This window comes from Toxorhynchites rutilus, chromosome 1 (assembly GCF_029784135.1).
Source record: "Toxorhynchites rutilus septentrionalis strain SRP chromosome 1, ASM2978413v1, whole genome shotgun sequence".
Lineage (NCBI taxonomy): Eukaryota > Metazoa > Arthropoda > Insecta > Diptera > Culicidae > Toxorhynchites > Toxorhynchites rutilus.
This window is the reverse complement of record NC_073744.1, coordinates 119385805-119401748: the sequence shown is the minus strand read 5'-3', so window position 1 is coordinate 119401748 and position 15944 is coordinate 119385805. Positions and strand designations below refer to the sequence as shown.

The following is a 15944-nucleotide window of genomic DNA, read 5'->3' as shown; positions in this document are numbered from 1 at the left end:
GCCGAATGTGTTGATAAGAGCAAAACTCGAGATAGGAATTGTCCGATTTAGGTCTGTCTTCATTCTATCATATTTTCTGTATCAATCATTTATTCCATGTAACGGAGGAACAAGTTATTTGCAAGTGGATGAAAAATCTTGCATGAGAATTGTGTCTGAAAATAATTTGATATTATAATGTCGAGTTTTGGTGTGGTGAATGTACTGAAATTTTATAGTAAAAATAATTTTAAAGGGTAGATTAGAAGATCAATCAATGAACAATTCTGCGATTGGACTCATGAACGTGCGCTTAGTAAGAAAGCGTGGGTGTGATAACGAAAAATAAGTTTTGGGCGGGACGAAGTTTGCCGGGTCAGCTAGTGCGATATAAGATTACTCGAATCACATTGCAGATATTCGATTATTTGAATTAATCGAACGATCAACCGACATCTCTAACTGCAAAACGCGGGAAAATTTTTCCATCAACAACCGACACCGAGAGTCGATTTGTTCTCTTGAGCTGAAACATAAAATAAGATAGAGTATATTACAAACCTAGCTTTAACCGTAAAAGACTCAACTTTCAACTTTTCAATGCTCTTATTGCCACCAAAACAATTCCACACACAAAAAGCAAAAAAAAAATATTACAAAATATTGTTGATTGTTTACATACAAAATCCAAGATGGCTGAAAGGCCTTTCTCATAAGTCGCGGTACCGTATTGTATTTATCGTGGTCCTGAGAAGGGCCCTTGTGAAAAGAAACTCTACTACCATACTCCACAAAATTCACTCGATGTTGCTTCGAAGACCACCAAACGAGGCTTTAAATTGCGGATGGCTTATTTATACCAAATATCTTGGAAACGGGCAGAAACAAATGTATTAGATGCTCGTTTTTGACGGTACGGGAAGGTAAGCACACAAATCGGCAGAACAAATGTAAAGGAAAAAGGGAATGCTTCCAGTCTTCATAACTTGAAACCGTTTAGGGATTAGGGAATTGTAATGTATAACATATCAAACAAATCTTAGAGAATTCCCAATTCGATTGGTATGCAAATCATCAGAATTCGTTCGCTGTAAAAATAGTTATTAACGTTATCTTTATTTCATAAAAACGTGACCTGTTTTCTGATTTGGCACCTTTCCTGAAAGGCGTAGTTCTACGTCAACAAAAAAAACCAATGGTATAGACTCAGCATCTTTGTGACCATAAATTTCTGAAAGATTCAAACTATATTTCAAGTTAAAGTACACAATTGCCAATCACATTCCTCAGAGCATCGAGCAAGATGGGAGAGCATTGAACCGAGGTGTGTCACACTTAACTGCATTTTCGCGTGAAGACCAACACACATCAGCAGAGCGTCACACTCGAGACAGTCAGTGATGAGCAGACGATAGCCTCCCAATCGATCGATGAAACCGCAGAACAGATGATGAAAAGCGCGCTAAAATGCAGCAGCTCTCTGCAGGGTACAACTGACTTGGGACAGCGGAAAATAATTCTGCTGCATCGGAATTTCCTTTGCTCTAGTTGAACGGCTTTCTTGTAACACCGGATTCCTGGCGCGGTTCTGGGCAAATTGATTGAAACTGAATGAGGGTAACTTCGATGGGACGGTGCGGAGACTCTTTTGGTATTCGTTGAGAAATATAATTGCATAGAAGCAAACTGGAAGAAGGAAAAGATTGTAGCTGCTTCGTTTTTATATCGAGCAACTCCATGTAGCCCTGACATTCTCCCCCTTTTTATTGATACACATGATGCTGGCTACTCAAATATGTTCATATTACTTGACATAATAAATTAGACCAAAAACGAGCGAAAGTTTTTTTTTGAATCATTATTCGAAAACTCGTTATCTGACTAAATCGTGATTTTATTTTCGACAACATTGTTTGAAAATCATTTGATTCAAAAAATTGTTTTTACCATTTTACTAATGAGATACCGTAATTCAGCATCCGGTCACTTTTGTTTGTTTGATGTTTGGTGTAAGATTACAATAGAATAACAATGAAATAATAAGCTTAACAAAAATCAATGACTAATTTCTCTCTCAAAAAGACTGTTGACAAAATTTGTCCGGAATTTGAAGCAAGTGTCCGAATTAGAAATTCCCGCATTTCAAATCACGGCACAATGAAGAAATTTACAATTTTTGAACAAATATAACATAATTTTGTGGAATTCTATGGTTCATAACTTACATGAATGCCTTCTTATTTATAGGAACGGTAATTTTGTATGCTATGATATGTCAATATTTTTTAGAAGCTGAAGTTATCATCGTAACCGCTTAAGTGTCCGGACTTCGAAGAATTACGATACTTTTTTAAGAAAGCATGGAATGGTGCTCGGGTTTTGTGAATGCGAATTTTGCTTTTTTCTAAATTTTGACAAAACTTATCAATCTCATCAAATTTTTTTTTTCTCAAATTAGTACTAGTGTTTAATCCTTAAATTTAATTATTCTACGTCTTGAACCTTTCTTTCTTACCTTATTGATCCCGGTGAAGAAAGAAAGGTTCACCTAACACCAAGAGTTATATTCCGGGAATTCACGTATGCATTCAAACGCCACCAATCACATTCTAAATCTCCCTTTGTTTCGACCCAAATCATTATTATCTGGACAGCTCAATAAATCATTCAGCGCATCACTTTCCTCCGATTTTTCCCAAATAACCTTACATTAATGTTTTCCGTTTTATTGGCATCGTTTACTATTTAATCGGATCGGATCTCGTTCGTTTGCAATACAAATTAGGATGATCCAATGGTTTACATATCTGCTGGTAATCTTTCGTCAGCATGGGACATTAAATAGCATCAATTTATTTAACTATTATTTGAGATATTCACGGTTAGACTCGTTGTCTTTCGATACTGTCTGAACATACGTTGTTCATTAGGAAAGAGCGCGCTCATAATTTTTTTTGCTATTGGCGATCTAACGCAAAACGTAAACAATCGGTGAGACATCTGGATTCTGTTTTTGAACTAAGAAAATGATGATAAGGTAACCCAAAATTGAAAAACAAATCACGTTTGTTTCACTTCCGGACTTTCCAAGGTAGTTCTCACATGCAAGAACCATGCATTTTTCTACTTGTTTTTGATGGTGCTCTCGAATTTCCGTCTTTGATTCTACCATTGTTAATATTTATACAATTTTCACTACTGAAAGAGATAAGAAAATAACATGTTATATATAAAAATGCGCAAAATTAAATTTCTTAAAAACTCATCGCAATCAAATAATCTTTAATATATATAACATTGTAATTTATGGAAAGAACTATAAACATTGCTTCCAATTTTCATCAATTTAAACCGTATATAGACTATGGGATAGTAATGTATAGCGTATCAAACAAATCTTAGAAAATTTCCGATTCAATTGGTATCGTTAAAATCCGTTAACAGCAAAAATAGTTATTAACGTTAACTTTATTTCATAAAAACGTGACCTGTTTTCTGATTTGGCACCCTTAATGAAAGACGTAGTTCTACGTCAAAAATTTTGAAAAATAAATTAAGTTGCACGTATTCTACTGTTGCAGTATTGAGAACATAAACACTCACAACAGAATGGAGCAAACAAAAAACAACAAAAGAATTTTTTAGTGTGAAATGTCACCTTTACAACGATCCTACACTTGAAATTGTATGATCGATATGACGCGAGATATTTGATCACTAAAGCCAGCTAACGAGAAAATAACGGATTACTTTTACCCCAACCTAATACAAATGTTTGACTTTCGTATAGTTATTCGCTAAATACAATGCACAACGGTCTAAAAGGGGCGTTTAGGTGGAAATTAGCAATTAGAGCTCGACAATTATTCTCTAGACAAAATTGTGTTCGACAAAGTTGTAGCAAATGATTATTTTTATGTTGTCAAAAATAGGGTGACCAAAATTTTCGATGAATCTTATCTTTACAGATAGAGGTAAACATAGTTCAACAATGTTGTAGCCCCAGTTATTGTAAGCAACTTTGTAGAACAAATTTTCTATCTCTTGAAATAACTGATGTAGCCTTTTTTTTCTAAGTTGCGTTAGGGTCACCATGAAAAAACTGTTTTTTCCTCCAACTTTTTTATTCCAAATTCTACATTCAAACTGTCTTGGAAAGACTTTTAGAGCTATACTATTGAAATTCTTAGTGTCCTCATGGTACAACTAATCAAATGAGATATTAATTTTATAGTTATATCATCAGGGCGTTAAGCATATCAAGTTATTATTATAGAGTGTCCGAAATATGCCTCTGAATTCGTTCCGAATATGATTCTGAACGGTGTTTATCGATTTAAAAAAAATATAAATAATAATAATGAATAAATCATAAAAATTTGAGGTTCCACAAAGTTCGTCAAAAATAAGTTTACCATCTTGGACTATTTTTTTGAATTTTCTACATGACTTCTATTTTATATGAAAAGAAAATTTAAAAAATTAAAAAATACTTATTTTAGATATTAATTTTCAATATCTAAAATAAGTATTTTTTAATTTTTTAAATTTTCTTTAAAGTTTTAAAGTTTCTTTTCGAAAATAGAAAAAAGTACTAATTTTTTTCTCAATGTATATTTTTTCCACGTTTGAATCGATACTCTATAACACTTTTTAAGATACTATTTCGGTACGACTCATAGTTTTTGAGATATAAATTATCAAAGATTTCTCTTACTAAAATCTATACACCTTTCTCAAAAGTTCCACTTGAGTCAAAAAATCCCCAATCGCTGTGGAAAACTCATATTTCCTCCAACCCAAACGGAATACAAACTTTCATTCGAATCAAAAATACTCATGTTTTGTCATTTGTCGATATCATTTGGAATTGCTCCTCTTGAGATAATCGATATGGTGCGATATAGTGCCGTAAATCGAACCAATCAAAACGTGGCAGTTAGGGGGTTTCTATAACGCTTAACATTTCAATTGTGTATCTTTTGAAAAATAACATTTAATTAATTGTGATAGATGCGTAGAAATATTTACTATCAATTGATGCAAACAACTTTCCGATCTACAGAGAAATGTTTGAGTTTTAAGCATTCCAAATCTATCATTTTTTCCCTGCATGCTCTGTGTTTAGGTTTTCATTTAACCCCCATATTTTACGGTTAGACGTAGTTCCACGTTAAAATACGTTCTCTTCATTGATTTGTTAAAGTTGTTAACGTAAACGTTGTTTATGTTTGCTCCAGAAAGAATGGCAAACATGAACAACTTTTATTGGCGGCATTCGAAAAAAGTTTTTTTTTAATGTGAAAAACCATCAATAACTCTGAGCGGAATTAAGAAGACAACTTCTGCATCGCAAAATGCTTATGCTTTAAAAACTCGCACGAAAACAATTTTAACGTAAAATTTGAAATGAGGGGCTTAGAATGAAAGGGGTGTAAGTGATATGATCGATTTCTCTACATCGACTCTCTCTCTCTTTGGGTCATAACTTAGCTGCAAATACATTCCCAGCTGTAGTTACCAATGTGGAAAATAGGTCAGAACCTCATCTATCGGATTCTATAGCAAACTTAAATTGGAAAGTTTTTGCAGTTGAGTTATTAACTAAATAAAAAGTTGATGAAGAGAAATCGATCAAGTCACTTACACTCCTTGCATTCTGAGTCCCTCAAATATAAAAGTTAGAGCAAAAATAACGTTTTTTCATGACCATCCTGATGCAATATAGATAGAAAGCGCTAAAAACACTTTTGTGGAAGATAATTGTTCTCTGGACAATAACTTTCTTCGATCAAGTTATTACATATAATGGCTTATTTCAATGTTGTCAAAAAAGGGTGACCAAAATTTTGGGTGAAATCAAAAATGTAACTTTCTTATCTTTATAAATAAAGATAAACATAGTTCGACAATGTTGTAGCCCCAGTTATGTCAATCAACTTTGTAGAACAAAGATTTTTTCTATCTTTTAATATACTAATCGATTTAGCGCTTTTTTTTTTCTAGGTTGCATTAGGGTGACCAAGAAAAAAACGGGGTTTTTTGCTCTTGCTTTTATATTTAAAATTCTACATCAAAATTGTCGTCGTACGACTTTTAGAGTTTATCAACCCAACACTTTGTGATGCGGAACATGACAATTTCTTAATCCTATAGGTTGTGTCACATCAAATTGCATCACGGAAAAAAACGCTGTAGAAATTTAATTTTTAGGAATTATATCTTCAGCTTTCGCTTATAATCAGATAAGAGTGTATAGATCACGTTGGCCATGCTTCACTGTCAATTTTTCGTAAATTTGGAAAAATGTCGTCGAACGAAAAAGAGCGTCGTGAATTAATCCTGCGCACTCATTTCGAGAATCCGGCGTTGTCACATCGGGACATCGGTAAGATGCTGGGAATCGTCCAATCCACGGTCAGCAGAGTACTAAAACGATACTTCGAGAACCTAACCATCGACCGGAAGGTGAAGAACGGCAAAAATGGATGCTCCGTCAGTGAAAAAGATCACAAGCGCGTAGTTAAGCAGTTTAGACGTGATCCGAGAAGTTCGGTCCGGGATGTCGCCAATAAGCTGAATTTGTCAAGTTCATTCGTCCAGTGGACCAAGCAGCGGGAGGGCCTGCGTACATACAAGGTTCAGAAGGCTCCTAACCGCGACGAAAGGCAAAACATGATGGGGAAGACGCGAGCCCGGAAGCTGTACACCGAAATGCTGACGAAGCCGCATTGCCTGGTAATGGACGACGAAACCTACGTCAAAGCGGACTTTCGTCAGCTGCCGGGCCTGCTGTTCTTCTCCGCAGAGGACAAATTCAGCGTTCCGGAGGAGAGCTGCAAGCAGAAACTATCCAAGTTTGCCAAAAAGTACATGGTGTGGCAAGCGATCTGCTCTTGTGGAAAGCGGAGCGACCCCTTCGTGATGACCGGCACGGTAAACGGGCAGGTTTACCTTAAGGAGTGACTACAGAAGCGCTTACTACCACTATTGAAGCAGCACGAGGGCCCGACCATCTTTGTGCCACTATTCAAAGGACGTGTTGGAGTGGTACGATATATATATATATATAATGAAAAATCAAAATATGAATACATCGAATAATTTTCAAAGTAATCGCGATTAATGAAAAAGGGAACCATTTTTGTCAAAAAATACAGTTCAAAAATTTTTTAACCGTCATAGTGTTTCGTCGAAACTCATCGAATATGCTAAACCATTTACGGTTGAAACATAAAAATGTTTCCCTGGTGGTGAAGGAGACTGGGAAGAAGAATTCAGGATCTGCAGGAGTAAAATGCGGATTTGAAGAAGGTGGTCTCAGCTCCCGTTCTAAAATAATAGTATTCAAATTCAGAATGCCAAGGAAAATATACAATACTAGTAGTCAATGACTCTATAAATATACTTCTTTTGAACTAGTAGTTATAGCGACCAAGCAGAAATAGTCAAACAAATCAGCTATTTCAACAACATTCAAAGAACAGGTAATTTAGAACAGAAAAATTTTTATGTTGGTGTAATAAAAATATTGTGCAACATTTTCATGGTGTGCTCTTTTTTCAATCGCCCTTAAAAAATCATGAAAATTTATCAAAAAACTGAAATACCATTTCATTCAAAAACGATTATTCTGCGCCATATTCATTTCAAAATAATATTTAATATAACTTTTGAAATTATGACATCGTATTTTTTTAATTATATATATCTGTTCGATTTGATTACAAGAAATAAGTATTCGCTCGATTAATCGAATACTGGAAGACAGTTATTCGAATGAATCGAATATTTAAAAATCACCCCACGATTAATCGACAATCGAATAAGGGAAAAATTTAGACATTTCGTTTTGCAGTCAAACCCCTTTCCACAGTCCTCTGTGTATTTATACCGTTTATATATATATATATATATATATATATATATATATATATATATATATATATATATATACAGGGTTTTCCATTTCGGGCTTCCGAAAGTATACAGCCCTGCGCTGACAACCGTTTGACATAGCTGTCAACCAAAGCGTCATATCATTAGTTGAATGTCTGCCATTTTACAATATGGATCATTTGAGCATCCTTCAACGTGTTAATTTTGTTAAATTATACTATAAAAATGATGAAAAACCGGCAAATGTTTTTCGAGCATTACGAACGGATTTTGGTCGTCATGGACGGCCTACAGAGCACACAATCGCTAATGTAGTGCGTAAATTCGAACAAACTGGTTCCGTAGCGGATATTGTGAAACCTGTGCATCATCGTAATGTGCGTTCGGCCGAAAATATTGCTGCTGTTGCTGCCAGTGTGGAGGATGACCCGAATGTTTCGATTCCACCGCGTGCTCAGCAATTGGGCTTGTCAAACACATCATTGTGGCGAATTTTGCATTTGGACTTGCACCTACATCGATATAAAGTCCAACTGGCACAAAAATTAGAGCGAGGTGACCATGGAATGCGTCGGGCATACGTCGATTGGGTGAACGAACAACAGCAGCAAAATGCTGAATTTTCGCATCAAATTTTCTTCAGCGATGAGGCACATTTCGAGCTCGGTGGCTATGTGAACACCCAAAATTTCCGTATATGGGGCTCAGAAAATCCACACGTGATTGTTGAGAGGCCATTGCATCCGCCAAAAGTCACTGTTTGGTGCGCATTATGGTCTGGTGGAGTCATCGGGCCGTTTTTTTTGAAAATGAGGACGGCGAGACTGTAACTGTGAATGGTGAGCGCTATGGCCGCATGTTAACCGATTTTTTTTGCCACAAATTGAAGATATGGATACGGATGACATGTGGTTTCAGCAGGACGGCGCCACGTGCCACACAACACGACCGAACATGGCCATATTGCGAACGAAATTTGAGGGACAAATACAAAAATATAAATATATATATATATATATATATATATATATATATATATATATATATATATATATATATATATATATATATATATATATATATATATATATATATATATATATATATATATATATATATATATATATATATATATATATATAAGTTAACTACGAGACCAACCTTAACCCCCGAAGTGTCAACCCTGGGATGAACACGACTCCAAATTTACCTGAAGATAAGCAGTGCCCGCTCGAACAACTCAGAGCCCTACAACAGATACAACAACAACAAGCAGTTGCTCTCGAACTTTTAGAAAATAAGGAAACGATCCTAAATAAACAATGACAATGTTTGCCACACCGTAGTTAGACAGTAAAGATAAGCAACGAACAATAAGGACCGAAATAGCAATAAACGATTTAGATCATTAGCAGTATCTCACATTCAGGGAAAACACAACACAATGCCGATAATAGCAGCAATAAAAAGGATCGAAGGATCGATAGGGAAATATAGAACAAACAGGTAGAAATAGGAAGTTAGGAGTAAAATGTAATGATGAATAAAAATCAGTTGGTATTTTAGCTTCAAGAGAACAACATCTCTTTTATTTCAAATATATCACCTCCCGAACGTAAGTTATGTAACTGGCGCAGTCGAAAGCCCGGGGAGAGCGATAAATCGGTAAAAGTGTTAGTGCATCGGAAAATCGAAGTGTGTGGTTCGCGACTCAGTGCAAATCGGAAGAATTTCGCCGCGAGTGAAGTGAACAAACGCAGCGATCAGGACGGAGCAACGTCGGACGAGAGATTTATTGCCACACCCGGAGCGAGCAACCTACCTGGACGCACCCGCTCGTAAGCACCACTGGCGGAACACCAGTTGGTTCGAGGTGAGTCACCCAAAGGGTTTTCTTACAAATCTTTCGCTTCCCTCTTTTCTATCCGGCTACCTGGCAAAGGTACGCCATCCGCTATAGATAATAATTTCATTCCAACTAACACTAGGATAAGAAACAAAAAGTTGAATTCCGACCATAAATAAGAGTAACAAGAGAAGAAAGAGTGATTCTCTCTAGCTAAATTGAATACCGGTCGTGAATAAGTGCGTAAAAACGTAATTAGTGCCAACCAATTAGTTTATGATTACAAGAAAAATGGCCGACGAAATCCAGAAAAGGATTGACGAGCTTCTAGCTCAACTGGAACTTCAGAGAACAAAAATCGCCGGGTTGGAGGCAATCACTGCTTCAACTAGCGGAAATAATGGCCAATCGCCCCCTACTAGCTCATTAGGGATGATTATGGCAACAAAATTTGATGGATCCCGAGTACCGGACGCGATCAAAATGATCCCCTCCTACAACGGCGACCCTAAAACCCTTTCATCCTGGCTCAATTCAGTAGATAGCAAACTCGAGTTTGCTAAAAAACTGTGTCCCACGCCAGAAGAGCAGAATAGAGCTTTACCCTTATGGTACAGCATTATTCGAGATAAAGTTGTTGATAAAGCCAATGACGTGTTGGTGCAGAACCACACATCCACTGATTGGCTTGAAATAAAACAAACACTCGAAGAATACTTTGGAGATAAAAGGGACTTAAGCACCTTAATCACCAAAATAAATTATTTGCAACAAAACTCAAAAACTATAGAGGAATTTTATAATGAATATCGAGAGCTACTAGCCGACATCACTGCAAAAATATTGTTGCATCAAGAAATGCGCATTTGCGCTAGAACCCTGACAGAAAATTACGAATGTATGATAACTAATGCATTCATGGACGGGTTAAGAGAACCGTATTCGACACTCGTTAGAGTGTCGCGTCCAGGAAATTTGAACGAAGCACGTCAAAATGCTACCGAACAATTTAACGCGGCTCAACGAAACAAGGAAAGGAACAATAAAACAGTAGTAGCACCACAAAAAAACAGCTTTTAGACCAACAATGCCGCAGTATAACACTTGGCAAAATAATAAATACCCAGCCCCACTCCACTTTTCCCAACCATCATTCAAAAGGCAACCCTCTCAGAATCTACAATACCAGAAACCTTCTTTTCAAAACACACAATTCCAAAGGTCATTCCATCCAAATCCCCAGTTTCAAAAACAAACAATTCCATATATTAAATCTGATCCATCAGGACAGCCCAAACAACAAGTACCTTTTCAAAAGTGGGGAGCTCAATTAAACAATTGCGAAACTACGCAATATAAAAACTACGAACAGCGTCATGAGCACTCGCAAGAGCACTGTGCTTCAGAACAAAATTACGAAACAATTGTGATGCCAATCAATACAAATGAATACGAGAACACTCCAGAAAACATAGAACCAGATATGACGGAAGAATTAAATTTTCATTCAGCCTTCGACCACCAGACAGGAAACTAGCAAACAATTTTCTTCCTTTTCTTGAGATAAGTCTTAAGAATCGGAAACCGCTCCGATTACTGATTGATACGGGAGCAAATCAAAACTATATCACCCCAAATATTGTCCCAAAACCAGCAATAGATCGAGGCCCTAGACATAAAATTAAAAATATCAACGGAACTCATGACGTCGAGGAATTTACGCTTTTCAATCCATTTGCTAAATTTTCAGAGGATATTCCGTCTCAAAAGTTTTTTCTATTCAAATTTCATAACTATTTCGATGGATTGATCGGTTTTGAAACCCTTCGGTCATTAAATGCAATTATTGATACCGCGTCAAATTCATTACAGATAGGAAGCTTTACTATACCCTTACACAAAAAATTTCCTGACACAATCACACTTAACGCAAATGAAACACAAGTAGTTACCATTCCTACCTCGAAACCAAACGGCGATTGATTGAACATGAAGTAGCAATAGCCCCTATGATTGGTATACTAGCTGGACTATACCACTATCATGATCAGAAGGCTTATGTCATGATACACAACTACGATTCAGACAATAAACAAATAAATATTTGTGACCTAATAGAAGTTGAAATTAATAACTTCGAAACGCAGTCATCCTTCTATCCACTCGTGCCCCAAAACGAGCACAAGAACCTTTTTAACAAAATACGACACGAAAATTTGAATAATGAAGAAAGGCAAAGGCTTTTCAAACTTCTCCACCAATTTCAAGACGTATTTTATAATGATGGAGAAAAACTAACATTTACAAACGCTACTCGACATCACATTAACACTGTGGATGAACTTCCCGTCTATTCGAAAACATATCGCTACCCATTTTGCCAGAAGGAGGAGGTTCAGCAGCAGGTAAATCAAATGCTAGAACAAGGTATTATTCGAGCTTCAGATAGCCCTTATAATTCGCCCGTCTGGATTGTACCTAAGAAGCTTGATGCTTCCGGACAACGGAAATGGAGATTGGTGATCGATTATCGCAAGCTTAATAGCAAAACGGTGGACGATCGATACCCGATCCCAAATATCACCGATATACTAGATAAACTGGGAAAATGTCAGTATTTTTCCACCCTTGATTTAACATCAGGATTCCACCAAATCGAAGTCGACTCAAAAGACATTCGTAAAACAGCATTTAGTGTTGATGGAGGACACTACGAGTTTATTCGGATGCCTTTCGGCTTGAAGAATGCACCCGCTACCTTTCAAAGGGTAATGGATAACATTCTTAGAAAGCACATTGGAACACGATGCTTAGTTTACATGGATGATATAATCATCTTCGCAACTAGCCTACAAGAGCACTTGTTAAACCTGAAATTAATTCTAGAAACCCTCAGAGAGTTCAATATGAAGATACAAGTTGATAAGTGCGAGTTTCTTCAGAAAGAAGTTGCGTTTCTAGGACATGTAATAACCTCTGAAGGAGCGAAACCCAATCCCGAAAAAATCAACGTAATTAAACAATGGCCAATACCGAAAAACGAGAAGGAACTAAAAGGGTTCCTTGGAGTAATCGGATACTATAGAAAATTTATCAGAGATTTTGCGAAAATTGCAAAACCTCTTACGCAACGGCTTCGTAAGGGCGAGAAGATCAAACACACAAGTGAGTTCATCTCAGCCTTCAACCGTTGTAAGGACATTTTAACAAGTAGCCATGTCCTCCAATACCCCGACTTTTCCAAACGCTTTATACTTACCACTGATGCATCGAATTATGCATTAGGTGCAGTTTTATCCCAAGGCCCTATCGGTAAAGACAAACCCATTGCCTTCGCATCATGCACCCTAAGCAAAACCGAAGAAAAATATTCAGCCATTGAAAAAGAACTCCTCGCCATTGATTGGGCATGTAAATATTTCAGGCCATACTTATACGGTCGGAAGTTCACGTTATATACCGACCACAAACCATTGACATACGCACTCAATTTAAAAACTCCAAACAACAGACTCATACGCATGAAACTGCGTCTAGAAGAATTCGACTACGAGATTCAATACCGTTCCGGCAAACAAAATGTAGTAGCCGACGGGTTATCGCGAGTCACTCAAGAGTTAAATTCAAATGAAACAGAATCGTTACCGGATGTATCAACCGCACGTTCCACAGATTCTGACAATGACATCCCTATAAGAATGACCGAATCTCCACTTAACTTTTTCAAACATCAAATTCTTATCAAGAAGGGAGATAGAAATACTGAAACATTAGAACAAATTTTCCCAGGAGTCCAAAGACGCACTTTGATGAGAGCAATATTTGGTGTCTCTATAGCTATAAAGATATTTCGGGACTATATGCATTCTTCAAGAGTTAACTGCATTCTTTGCCCGGAAGAATGGGTAAATACCCTACAAGCAACATATAGGAACCACTTCTCTCGTGCAAAATCATTTAAAATTGTATTAACACAATCCATATTGCAGGACCTTACCACTATAGAAGAACAAGATAGAGTTATAGAAGCCACACACAGCAGAGCCCACCGAGGAATAGAAGAAAACCAATCAGCAATTGCGAGAAATTTCTACTTCCCTCGAATGAGAGACAGGATACAGAAATTTATCAACTTTTGTGTCACCTGTCTTGAATGTAAGTACGAAAGAAATCCCTACAAAATAACCTTTTCAGATACCCCAATTCCACAAAAACCTTTAGACATCCTTCATGTTGATATCTACATTTCCTCTCCGAATCTTTTTATAACAGCCATTGACAAATTGTCAAGATACGCTATCCTTATACCTCTAAAATCCCGCTCTATACCCGATGTTAAAAAAGGCATTACCAAACTTCTCACTACTTACGGAACCCCTAAAATGATAGTCTATGATAATGAGGTTGCTTTCAAATCCCCAGAAATTCAAGGACTTCTCCAAAGACTGAATGTTGAATCATATTTTACACCTTCTGGACATAGTGAGGTGAATGGTATTGTAGAACGATTTTATTCAACTCTTACCGAAATCTTTTTATGCATGAAACAAAAATATACCGATATGTCAGCAAAAGATTTGTACAAAATAGCAACTGCATTATACAATAGCACGATTCATTCAGCAACAAAGTTGAAACCAATCGAGATCTTTTTTGGTATCAAAGATGGCGATGAACGCCCATTGAACATAGATAGAATCTTAGAAAACAGAAATCAAATTTTCGACGAAGTCATAAATAAAATTCAACAATATCAAGAAAAAACAAGAGAAAGACACAATTTAAAAAGAGAGGAAGAACCTGTCCTAAACGAAAATGAAATAGTTTACCAAAAAGCACAAGGCATAAAATCTAAACGAAAACCAAAATATAGAAAACAAAAGGTCAAGCGAAATTATAGGAAAACATTCACAGACTATAGAAACATTAAAATTCATAAAAGTAAAATTAAAAGAAGAAGAAAACGTTAGTTATTAATAAAAGAGAGAGAATGTAAGGTCCAAGTAGGAATAATCAAGATCATCCATCCAATTAATTTAACTACAATCGAAAATACGATTGATACATTAAGTAGTACTTCATATCAAAGATTAACCAATACAAATCCACTTGCAAACATCATCAAGTACAAAGTTCAGCAACTGTACACAACGTTCTACGGATTGAAATCCAGAAAACCTCGAAACAGACGTTGGGACATCATTGGCACAGTATTCAAATTCATCGCAGGAACACCTGATGCAGAGGATCTGAGAATAATTAATTGTACAATGAACGAACTGATCAACCAAAACAATGAACAGCTCAAGATTAATTTTCAAATAAGCGAAAGAGTTTCACAAATTACCAACACTATCAATAAAATCGTGGAGAATTCTTTCACAAACAAACTTATATTGGACGAAATTGAAACGATAACAACAATATTAAACATCGATAACATCAACCATCTTCTTGACAGTATCCAGGATGCAGTAACTTTATCAAAAAGCTCGCTTGTTAGCAACAAAATACTATCTTTGAGAGAAATAAACGCTATAAGGACACTGTTGCAAGATCAAGGCGTCGCAGTAAATTTTCCGGATGAGGCTCTACAATTTGTAATCCCGAAATTGGCGCTGAGAGACCATATACTTTTATATATACTTAATGTTCCCCAGCTGGAAAATACAACATCAGACATCATTAGAATTTACCCATTGGTAAACAACAACCGTATCTTACACCAGAATCCAACCTACATAATTAAAAGGAACAACAATCTTTACACAACAACAAAACCCGAAGATTTTGTCCAGAAATCATCATTCCTGAACGAGTTACGCGATGAATGCGTAGCTTCGTTGATTCACGGAAGACAGGCTACATGTAGCTATGTAATGCAAAACAAGACGACCCAGAAACTTATCACGGAAAATTCGATCCTGATTTCTAACGCAAAAAACCAAATCCTACAAACGACATGTGGACCAGATAATAGAACCCTGAATGGAAACTTCCTCATTTCATTTGGAAACTGCACGATATTGTTTAACAATCAACGTTTCAAGAATGCCGAGATAATAAGCGAAGCAAACGTCATCCAAAGAGCGTTTCACAATCTCAAAATCAACTGGAAACACCATAAAAACTACGAATTAGAAAAAATCAACAATGAAACTATCAGCAACAGAAATAAACTGGAGCATGTTTACCTCAAGCAAGTTCACATTAATTTTAA

At 36.3% G+C, this 15944-nt stretch overlaps 1 protein-coding gene across 2 annotated transcripts in view; it reads right to left on the bottom strand.

The window, feature by feature from the left end:
* The window catches only part of LOC129767287 (irregular chiasm C-roughest protein-like), a 434835-nt gene that overhangs the window by 321914 nt on the left and 96977 nt on the right, over positions 1–15944 (bottom strand). The window lies entirely within an intron of this gene.